A 12,568-nucleotide genomic window follows, 5' to 3' on the forward strand; every position below is an offset into this window, starting at 1 on the left:
TATAAAGCTTATATTATCATTATACTCATATTACAGATGAAGGGGCTGAGGTTCAAAAAGGTTAAATAATTTTGTCATTAAAACAGTGGCTTCCTGTGGCACAGAAGATGTTTAAGAACAGTGCTGATGAGTGGGAAATGGCACCCAGAAGCAGGAGTGAGACACGTGAAAATGTGGAGGAAGAGAAGAGGTAAGGTAGTATCAAATTAGGAGGGAAAGGCATTGGCAAGAAGTTTCATTCACCCCATCACTCAGCCCGGGCCACATCCTAGTTCTGTGCGTGCAGTGCGTGCATTTAAACACGTCTCCATAGCAATCATCTGGTTTCTGACAACACAGCTAAATATGCGCAATGCGGAGGGTGGGTGTGGGCTGAGGAGGGGAAGTGGGACCGCTGAGTCAAGGGGAAAATTATGCAGAAAAACACATTCCTCTGGTGTGTCCTCCACTCTCACCCTCAGCCTATCCCCAAGGTATGAGAGGGCTTATGGCCCTGATCTTTTCTGGATTCAAAGCAGTCAGTTAAGAGCTGAGCTCTGCACACATTGTGTCTTATTTTTACCAATTATGTAAATTCCTAGTCAATCAGGGGATCCCCGTGGTGTAAGAGGGGAAGAGTAGAAGCTCTTGCTTCCCATTTTCACCCCAGGTGCCACTTTCGGGAGTACTGAGGGTAGAGAGAGGTTGGAGGACCCCATCTGATGAAGGGGCAGTAGCCCCTGAGGGAAGAGGTGGCAGAGGAGCCAGGCACAGGGGTGCAGGAAAAAGGAGAGGCACTGGTGTGAAGACTAAACAGACCCCAGCCTCAGTTATGAGAACCCCTTCCTAGATCAGCACAGTGGTTTTCAACTGGGAAAATCCCGCCTCCCCCCCCACCCCCCCAAACCCAGGGACGTTGGGCAATGTCTGGAGACTTGAATTTTGATTGTCCCTATCAAGAAGGTGCTAGTAGCATCTAGTGGGTAGAGGACAGGGATGCTGTTAAACATCCTAAGATGCACAGGACAGACCCTATAACAAAGAATTATCTGGTCAAATGTCAATAGTGCCGAGGCAGAGAAACCCTGAGTGAGTTAAGAGACGCTGGTCCTATGTGAAGCTTCTAGTTGGTCCACTGCAGAAGCACCAGTGATAGGTCAAATTACTTGGAGGGGATACCACTGATGCCATCTAGTCCCCCTGGGCCTTGAGATTCCTCTCAGATTTCCAGCCCAATTTAGTCTGTTTATTTCTAACAAAAATAAATCTAAGCTGGAGTCCAAATTTGCTGTGAAACTGGCTTCTGGAGAAGAGGGCCCTTCGGTATAGGAAAAGTTGTCTGACATGGGCTGTGCAACAAGGCAAAATGCACAACCTCTTGGCCTTAATTTCATCATTTGTAAAATGAGGATATGAACTCAATGATCTCTAACATCCCTTTAGTTCCAAAATTCTGTAATTTTGAGTTTTTGTTTGGTTCAATTTTCATTTTTGAATGAAAATTTTCCTTTAAGTAGTTGTACCTAGTGTAGGTCAAGGAAACGGAAATGAGACAGAAATGCAATGGAGGCCACCTGGGGTGACTCAGACTTCCCTAAGTATAAAACGCACTTCAGACGCATACCTTAATGTCAAACTAGGCCCCTCATGATCACTGAATGATGCCAGGGCTTTCCTTTGTATATGTGACTAGGTGGTATCCACCACAGAGGGTAATTTTAGCAATAAGTTGCCTCTGCTAAAAAAATTTCCCCATAGGTCTGCTGATGTTTTGATTTCTGCTATGAGAGTTTTGTCTTCAGTTGAAAATGGAAATATTGAATAGGTATCAGTTTGGCATGACTAATTAGGTTTGGGAATGTAAGGTAGGCAGCTGGCACTAGACAGAGAATGATCCTTATTGGTAGGAATGCAGTCCTAGGCAGTTTGTGTGAATAATTTGAGAAAAGTTTGTGTACCACATAAATTCCATTCAGTTTTGCTTTTCAATCTCAATATTACAATAAAGACTTAATAACTGGGTTCATATTTTGCATTAATCACTGGTATCTACCCATGTAGGACAAAGAACTCAAAATGGCCTTTTGTCTCTGGTTCCTAAAAATAGCCCTTGGAATTTCTCAAGCAATCAGGGTGCTTTTGTTTTTCTTTAAAACAGCCAGACAACACTTAAATGTGTGCAAATCAGATGGGAGCCCAAAAACTAAACCCGGGAACTAATGTCAGAAAGGGAGAGGTGCATGATGCAGCCAAGCTTATCTATCAAGGCCACAGTGACTAAGGAACCCTGGACTTTATGGCTTCCTCTTTTGGTGCTTCCGGGATTGTTGAGAACATCCATATACGGGTGAGGGTGTGGCACTTCTCTAGGGACAATGGAGGCCCTGTGCTGGCACCCCTCCCAGGCCTTGCCTGATTGTCTCTTTACTTGTGTCCTTTCTGGTTGTAATAAATGGGTAACTGTAGTATAGGTAATAGTTTACGTGAATTTTATAAGCCATTATACAAAATTAATGAACCCTCAGGGGCAAAAAAAAAAAAAAAAAGTGAAACTGACTTAGCTCACAGTGGCTAATTCAGAGAAAGGGTTGTACGGTCAGTTGATCTGTGAAGACTCAGTGCTGAGTTATCCTTCTAGCTTGTGAACTAGCCCTGTAGTATAGGAGGAAGAGAGAGAAAGAGAAAGAGGCTGGCTAGTCTAAGTGCAGAGGGTTGTGCAGACTTCTCAGCCCATGGCTGGTCCCTGATGACCTGGCCCCCAGTGGCCAGAGATGTTTTGACCTAGGGATAAAGTCTGACCTAAGTCTGAATGGTTAGGGTCAGAGGAAGGAAGTGCCATGCAAGTGGCCTGTGGCAAGGAATGGAGATGCGGAAAGTTAACGCCTGGATTCATTTCCAGGTGGGAACTGGATTTATGGAGATGCTTACCACGCAGTTTGTGATGAAGGTAGGGCTTGTCCACTGTGCCCCTTCTGTAGTAGTTTGCACAGGTAGCATCACACCACCCGTGGTACAATATATAAGTTAGAACAAGGTTTAAAAAAAGTCCACCTAAATACACTAAGTACATTAGGCACTAAATTTCAGTTTATACCAAACTGTAATATGGTTATCAGTATTTAGTTCTGTCTCTTTTCCTATTAAGAGGAAATTGAAATTTCTTACAGAAAAAAAAGCCATCCTTGGTCAATAATCTGAGTACTTGGCTTTTACCTATTATTAGTCATCTAAGTTTCCAAAATGGAGACATATCTTTGTCTGGAGAGTGACTTTCCAATAATATTCTCTCATTAGAGGTTTCATTTCCCTGCTTATCTATTGCTCCTGCCATTCAGAGACTTTTGGAGGTCAAACTCCCCTCCCCTGCCCCTTAATATTTACAGATTTATTTGAACACGGTGAACAGTTCATTCCTTCAGTCAACAAATATTTATTGAGCACTTGTGATGTTCTGAGCACCAGTCCTGATGCTAGGTATATAGCAGTGAGTGAGAAAAACCTCTGTCCTCCTGGAAGAGAGACAATAAACAGGAAAACAATATAATTTCAGGTAGTGATTTAAATGTTATGAAAAGTAAACAGACTAAGGACAGAGAAAGGGATGATGGTAGGGTGATTTGATAAGATAGATGGAATGGCCTTTCTGAGGAAGGGATATTGAAGCAGAGTCTGATTGATGTAGAGGAGCAAGAATCTAGAGGAAGCACATTCCAGGTAAAGGGAAAGCCAAGAGTAAAGTCATTGAACTAGGGATAAGTTTACTGTGGTTGAAGAGCAAGAAGGCCAGTGCAGCTAGAGCAGAATAAGGAAAACTGGTAGGAAATAAGGCCAGAGGAGGAAGACAGGCCGGAGCACCAAGGACCTTGGAGGCTATGGTAACAAGTTTGGTTTTGATCAGGGGAGTGATGTGATCTGATGTATATTTTTAAAAGTGCACTGGCAGTTGGATAGAGAATAAACTGTAGAGGTGCAACAAAAGGCCAGTTAGGAGGTTACTGCTATGATTGAAGTGAGAGGTTGACAGGAGCATGGAGATAGCGAGAAGCAGATATAATTGGGATTAAGGTTTGGATACTGCATGTGAGGACAAGAAAGAGGTCAAGAATGCCTGCAGAAAAACAGAGTGAATGGTAGTGACATTGGTAAAAATAGGGAAGGCTGAGATACAATAATTTGTTTAAGAAAGGGTAGTTCACCAAGCCTTCGCACCTTAGTCGATTTGATTCTTTATGACAGTTCAAAGTAGGCCAAGAGCCACCTACTGTGTACAACTCTAACAGACACTTGAACATCGAGTAGCTAAAGCAAAAGGAAAAAATGATGAAGTAAAAGAGCTGAAAAGAAGATTTCAAAGGCCGGCTCAAGAAGGCAAAGTATTATGATGACATAACCAAAAGGGAAGAATACGCTCAGCATTTCCCAAGCTGAAAGACCTGAAGAAAAAATTCAAGCCTGGAGAACCTGCCTATGGGGATACCACCTCCACAAAAGCAATCCTGGGCTGGTCATCTCCTTAAGAGGAAAGATGTAGCAAAGGGCATTGGTTCTTAATGGGGGTAGGGGTGAACAGAGAGCTCAGAAGCCATTGAAGACAATTTGGTCCAGGATTGGATCTGGGTGTGAGGGCAGATGCTGAACCCAACAGCACAGAAGCCAAGGCCTGCTGAAGCCATCCAAAATGATTTTCTTTACACTCTATTTGTTGTTTTGTTAGTTTTGAGGCTTTATGTTGTTCAGCATTGAATCTAGCAAGGGCCTGGTATAGAGTAGGAGCTCAGTAAATATTTGTTAAATGAGTGAATGAAGAAGGTCTCTCTTCCTGTTATTTTAGCCTAGCTTACTTGGTCTTCTTTGTAACCATTGCTCAAACTATTGTTCCATTCCCTTTTTCCTAGAAAGTCTTCTCAGAAGTGGAACACTTAACCTACCACTCAGCACCCAGAGGAGTCTGGGCTTCATAATCATCTGGGGCCTTCAGTCAAGACTGGTACCAAACAACTTTTAAACCAAAGTTGGGAACCTTAAGGCTAACTTACGGCACACATGGTTCCCATATCTGCCATCTTCGGGCCCTCCCCCAAATGCAGGACGCTCCTACTCACTTAACCTTTTATTCCTGGTCTCCTTATTTTTCTGATGGCTTCTCCCTGCCTCTTTCTCTCATATAGAAATTCCCCTTTAGACAATACCCATCAACCAACTCATTCAAATTATGTCTAGGTTTCTCCCAGTACACTGCTTTATTTGCAGCCCTAGAGGATTCTTTCCCCCTCCTTTATAAGAAAGCGGAAACCCAGTGGCGTAGTGGTTAAGTGCTACAGCTGCTAGCCAAGAGGTCGGCAGTTCAAATCCACCAGGCGCTCCTTAGAAGCTCTATGGGGCAGTTCTACTCTGTCCTATAGGGTCACTATGAGTCAGAATCGACTTGACGGCAATGAGTTTGTTTTTTTTTTTTTTTAAATATCAAAAAGTAGGGGAACTGAGATACTCCTAGCTCCCTAGTTTAAATTCCAGACCTTTATTCTTCCAAAATATTTGCGTGCAATCTCTCCTGCTTTGGAGTTCATTCCATCAGGCTAAACTCTCCTTCATATCCTTAGCTATTCCTGGTCACTTCTATACCAGGAGTGGCACTTGGCTTCATCTTCTCCTCCTTAGTCCTGCAAAACTCCTGACTTATTTACACACCTTGATTTTTTCCAAGTCCCACAGTTTCAAATACATAAGCCACCCCACCTTCACAGCTGGATGTGGGAACTCCCTTAGTTCTTTAACACTCCAATGACCTTTTACCTGGAAGAGTTCCAACTCTGAAATATTAAAACTCTAACATCATTCTGTGACTACTATGTCCAGCTTAATCACTTCTTTTACTTCTAATTGACCTGCTCTTTGACCTTTTCTTGACCAGAATTTATCACACCTTTCTTAGACTACCTTCTTACTCGCCCTTTACCAGGTGGATCCCTTGAACTATCATCTGAACCTTCTGTCTTGCTCCCTTGCCAAAGTACTTCGTGTGTCTACAAACCGTGACCCAGAATCTACACAGTAAGTCTTCTCTGCTCTTGTACTCTGCTGGGTGCTGCAACAGAAAATAGCACAAATATATGGATTGATGCCCCTACACATTAATTAATGGTTTCCAAAGTGTTAGGCCCTCAGCACCGTTCCCTAACCCTTTCACTTAGGATCTTTGGTCAGCTCCCTCTTCCAAACCATGGTCACTCTTCTTAAGCCCTCTGCCTCTCACCTTCCTTTCAACTAGCAACCCCATATCGTCCTTCACAAAGAACAATAAAGCTACCAGACAAGCACTCTATCAGTTATCTACCCCAATCCCAACTAGCTGTGAGTTTACTCGTTGTTATAGCTTCACCTTGAATTTCAAGCAGGATGAGCTACACATTCTCCTGCTTGAGACAATCTCTTCTTACTCAGCTGGCTTTCCAACTAGACAACCCTCAGCACCTAATACAGTAACTGGCTCATAGTAAGTGCTCAGAAAATACCTGCTGAACTGGACCGTTGACTTCTTGAACCACATTCACCTGTGCTCTTGTTTCCATCCCCTCCCTTCTCTTCAGAACTCTTCTTTTTGGTTATCATTCTCTAGAGCTACAGCTTTTACTTGCTCCTTTTACTCTGCTAATAAATGTGCCTAAATCTTTCCCATCCTAAAACGTCAACAACCTTCCTACATTATTCAGTTCAACAATGGCTCTACAAGTCAGATTCAACTTCTACCAACCCATTAAAACTGGTCTTAAAAACATCACTAATTGCCAAATCGAATGCTCTTCAGTCCTATTTTTTTACACCTTGTGATTTTATTATTGTTTTTAGAATTAAAATTATCTCTGATTATCAAATAATATGTGCTATCAAAATTTGGAAAGTACAGAAGGTATATGTGCGTAAGTGCATACCCACATTCATACTCACACCCACACCCACACCCACCCACACCCACACCTCAAACCATAATCCTGCTAACTAGCAGCATCTACCATTCTGGTACATTTCCGTCTTTTTATTTTTGGTGCTTTTTATTACATAGTTGAGACAATTTCACTCGATCTCGTGTAACCGCTCTACAGTATATTGCATTATTGACTGATGCAGTTCCACCTTTAATCTCTGTCCTTGGGCACCACATCTTCCTCATTCTCCTATTGTGTTGGGCCCTTTTCTCTATTCCTTTCAGATGTTAACCTTCAAAAGGGTCAGCTCTCTAGTAATCCTGCTTTATGTGCTTTCACTTCCATGGCTTTACTAGTATATCTTGAAGTCCACAAAAATCTGTATTTCCTACTTCACTTCTCCAACCTCGAGTCTCATAAATCCAATACCCTACTGGTCATTTACCCTGGGGATGTTCTATGTTGTTGTGTACTGTTGAGTCGATTCCACCTCACAGTGAACCAATGTGACCAAGCAGAACTGCCCCATAGGGTTTCACAGGCTGTAATCTTTATGGGAGCAGACTGCCACTTTTTTCCTGTAGAGCCGCTGGTGGATTCGAACCAGCAGCCTTTTGGTTAGCAGCTTACTGTTTAACCATTGTGCCACCAGGGCTCCTGGATATTCTATACCAAAAAACCCAAACCACTTGCTGTCAGGTCAATTCTAACCCATAGCAACCCTATACGACAGAGTAGAACTGCCCCATAGGGTTTCTAAGGCTGTAAATCTTTATGGAAGCAGAATGCCACATCTTTCTCCTGTGGTGGCACTTAACCACTGCACCACCAGGGCTCCTTCGGATTTTCTATAGCCACCTCAAATCTACACTTCTGTAAAACTGAACTCATTATCTTCCTCGCTAAACTTGCTCTTCGAGCTGTATTCTAATCTGGGTTATGGCATCATTTACCCAGTAACCCAGGATAGAAACCTGGGAATTATATTAGACTCCTGTCTCTTCCCGAGTCCTACATTCCATAAGTGCCGTTGACTGTACTTTTCATGCGTCTCTTAAATCTGTCCACTCTACTTCAACCCCACTGCTACTACCCTCCTTAGTTTTTAATCATATATTACCTGGAGTATTGCTGTTGTGTGTCATCACGTCGTTTCTGACTCATAGCGACCCTAGTAGAGCTGCCCCATAGTTTCAAGGCTGTAATCTTTACGGAAGCAGACTGCCACGTCTTTCTCCCATTGAGCAGCTGGTGGTTTCGAACTGCCAGTCTTTCAGTTAGCAGCTGAGCTCTTAACCACTCCACCACCAGGGCTCCTTACCTGGAGTACTATAGTAGCATAAAAAAGTCTGTCTTACTCCTAACTCCACTAGGCTATGGTAATAATTTACTAAATGTAGTATGAAATTCTCCAGTTAGATAGATGTTACCTTGTACTTCAAACCTACTGTGCCCCAAATTGAACTCATCATCTTCCTCCTCACACAAGCGCCCTCTAACTTTTCCATACTCTCTCCAATCTCTTCTCCACATTCAATCATTTTGATTATTCTAAAGAGTCAATTTGATCATGTTATTTCCTTTCTCAAAATCTTTAAACAGCAGCTTCTCACTGCCTCCAGGATAAAGTCCAAAGGTCCCTTGTGATCAGGCTCTTGCTTCCCTCTACCCATCTTTGACCTCAGCCCTTGTATGCTATGCTACAGCTACACTTTAATTATTTTCAGTTTCTGGAACGTATGGCTTCTGCATCTTTTACATACTGTTCCTTCCCACTGGAAGCCCTCTTTCTCCATTTAACCCCTTTGCCTGATTAAGTCCTGTTTCTCCATCAGATCTCAGTTTAGAAGCTACTTTCTATAGAAGGATTTTCCTGTCCCCCCACCTCCCCAAGTTGGGTGGGTGCCTCTACCGGGTGGTTCTAGAGCATCTGGTGTTTATCCCTATCTTATCCCTGAATCTTTGTATTCTAATTGCCTGTTACTCATCTTTATTATGAGCCCTGGTGGCACAGTGGTTAAGAGTTCAGGCTGCTAACCATAAGGTCGGCAGTTCAAATCTACCAGCCGCTCCTTGGAAACCTTGTAGGGCAGTTCTACTCTGTCCTGTAGAGTTGCTATGAGTCAGAACTGACTCAATGGCACACAACAACATCTTTATTGTAACTCCCTGTAGGCCGTAAACTCCTTGAGGGCACAAACCATGTCTTATTTAATCATCACAACCCTTTAAGGTAAGTGCCGTATCATTTCTATTTTACAAATATGCAAACTGAGGCAAAGGGAAGTTAAGAAACTTGCCCAGGGGTCAAAAAATATCAAAATCAGGATTTAAAATGAGGCAGTCTTACATTAGAGCTAGTCCATATCTAAATTCCTCTCCTTTAAATTCTTTCATACTATTTGTCAACGTGACCTATCTACAACACAGATATGACCACATCTCTTCTTAGAAATCCCCCCAGTGGTTCACAGGCCTGCATACCATATCCTCTGTAGTCTGGCTCCTGTATACCTTTCCGGCTTGGTCTCTAGCTACCCCCAGGACTCACTCCCTACTGCAGAAACACAACAGAACCCACAGGGTCTCATTCTTCCACAAGCATTGGCCCCTCCAACAAAATGCTCTTTTACATCTTACCTTTCTGGAGAAATCCTGCTTATTTTTCAGAACTTACTCAATGAAACCTTTCCTGACCATTCTTTTCCCCATCCCTTAGCTGGCACTGGACTGAATCCTGCCTCCACTCTCAAAAGCTGTGTGCTGTAGGGCTTTTGCAAGTTTTTGTCTTAGTTTTCTCATTTGCATAATAGAAATACTAACAGAACCTATTTCACAGAATTGTTGTGGGGATTACATGAGATGATGTACATTAAGCACTTATCATAGAGCTTGACACGTAACGAACATTCAAAAAAATTAGCAGTTATTACTCCTCTCATTGTTCCTCTACCTAGCTAGACCTCCAGTGCTGTCAGTATAACTCTCTAATATTTGTTCACAAGTAGTCCCCTCCAGAGTCTAATCTCCTTGAAAAAAAGCAGCCATAAATTACTTATCTTTTATTTTAGCACACTGCCTGAAACATTTTGGGCACTTATGAAATTGGATTATTCAAATACTGCCCATCTTGCAAGGCCCAGTTCAACTACCATCTCCACCACTAATATTTACCTGGTGACTCCAGTCCTTTGGATTTTCCCTTCCCAGAATTCTTTTACCACTGCCTGACTAACCCTATGCTGTCTTGCTTTATACGTAGAAGTGTTGTTTCAGTGAGGCTACAAGCTATTCCAAGGCAGACACCCTTTCTTGCATTGTTTATCTGCCCAACAACATCTAATATCTTCAATTGGAAAGAGAGTGCTCCACAATTATTTGTGAATTAAAATACTGCTGCTGAAGCATAAGTGGCCCCACTTCATCTTTATCAGCAAGTTTAAAATTCAGCTAACAACTCATCTCCTGGTTCTCATTCCCCTAGCTCTTGGGATGCTGCTTAGAACTACACAAATTTGCCTTTATTTGTATACCACTGTGGTAGACGAAGGAAACCCTGGTGGCGCAGTGGTTAAAAGCTACAGCTGCTAACTAAAAGGCTGGCAGCTTGAATCCACCAGGTGCTCCTTGGAAACTATGGGGCAGTTCTACTCTGTCCTATAAGGTCGCTATGAGTCGGAACTGACTCAACGGCAACGGGTTAACAGGTGGTAGATAGATCACTCCCTTCCTTGTTAATCTCTCTCATGGCCCAGTAGGGGGCACCACACTCATCTTCTCTCTATGGGTGTCACTGGCTCACTACTGTGGATAAAAAAAAAAAAAAAATTTTTTTTTTTTTTTTTAATGTGGATAGCCTGTCCTAAATGGCAATTGTTGAAGTTGTTTTCTTTTGCCTGCCTTTTCCCCATCCTCAGGCCACACCAAGTTAAAATAAATGCCACCGGACAATAATAATGGTGATTTCATCCCTGCCACCCTGCATATCAGATGACTCAGCTGAGTTTTGTTAGCACAATCATTTCCTATGTTAGAGGAGAAGAACTCTCGACTCCTTGGAAGAAAGATTTTAGAAACACCTAGCTAAGATAATGGGCAGGAATACATACTTGCAGCACTGCAGTATAGGGGTAAAGAAGGAGGAATGGCAAGTTTTAAACTGAAATACAGACAGCTACAAACACTTTCTGGCACCCAGGAATCCTAAAGCCACAGTTTGTGAAGATTATGGATTGGGAAAGCCAGGAATATGGGGAAAAAATAATATAAATCCTAGATACTAACTCAAGCTTTTCAGCTAACTAGCTCTGCCACCTTACAAGTTACTTATTTCTATACCTCAACTTCCTCACCTGTATTAAAATGAAGTTGCACTAACTGAATAATCCCACACTCTGCTTCACTGACCTCATTACCCCTAAGCCAGACACACCATTCTCAAAAAGTCAGGGGATTGGCTCAAGTGGGAATAAGGATGAGAAGGGTGTTTCTTCACCAGAATAAATGCTCCAAGCCACTAATTTGTCCCGTGATATATATGTATGTATTTTAAAGCTAAGAGAGAATAAGGTTATTTTAAGTAAGATATGAAACTAGGAGAGACATAAGGTTATTTTAATACTTTAATAAACACCTTATATAAAATAACCTTGTCTCTTCTAGCTTTAAAATATGCATTTATATCTTTGAAATAGTGAACCTTTTCAATATTATTTTCTTCCAACTAGACAACTCTGCAACGGTAGTGAATGCCTTTAATTTATCTTCGTGCTACCTGGTTCACTCAGTAGGTCATATGCTGTTCAGAAAGGCAGACAGTTAGACAGCTTCACAGTCTCCCGAGCATTCTGAAAGCCAGGCCAGTAACATCCCTAGTAGCTGAAAATTTGGAAAGCTTCTGATTAAGGAGAAAGAATAAGGCACATATTGAAAACCACCCTTCTTCAGTTTAGAAAGTAACCCCCACCTCCCGCCCCGCCAGTACAATGGGGAGTTCTCTGGGATATCTATGTGTCCTGGACCTTCTTTATCTTCCTTGAAGCATACTCATTTGAGAAGCCAATCACATCTGGGGAAATACCACCATCATCAACTCTCCTAACTAACTATGGCAAAATGGGCAAGCAGTTTCAATGTACTATGTGTGAATGTTGCGGAGTGGGAGAGACGGGTGTGCACTTGTTTCTTTTTTGGTAAAGTTTTTTTTTATATGTTACATTCACAAGCAGCTTTTTAACCTTCTTTCAATGGCAGGATCCCAGTGTTGCAGGTTTGCACATCCTGAGGCAAGAAGTCACTCTGCCTCCTGCTGGCCACAAAGGCTTACATTCCTTTTGGTTTATTTCTAGAGGTCACACTTCTTCACAGATACGGGAAACTGAGAAAGAATAGAAAACTGAAAGGGAAAAGGAAGAATGGGTTTCTTTTTTTTGCTTAACCTGGACTAAGCTGGCCAGTTTCTGGCCAAGCTGGTTAGGAGTCAATAAACCATGTAGATCAAATACTTTAAACCCCTCATTTTGTAAGCCACAGCCTGAGACTGATGAGCTTCTGCATTAGCTACAGAAAAAAGGAATGAGCTGGGGTTAGGAAAAGCCCAGGCCTATATGCCAACATCCCTGAGCCCTCTCTCTAAGTGATGGAAGCAAGAAGCCCTGCCACATCCC

Source organism: Elephas maximus, chromosome 3 (assembly GCF_024166365.1).
Source record: "Elephas maximus indicus isolate mEleMax1 chromosome 3, mEleMax1 primary haplotype, whole genome shotgun sequence".
Classification (NCBI taxonomy): Eukaryota; Metazoa; Chordata; class Mammalia; order Proboscidea; family Elephantidae; genus Elephas; species Elephas maximus.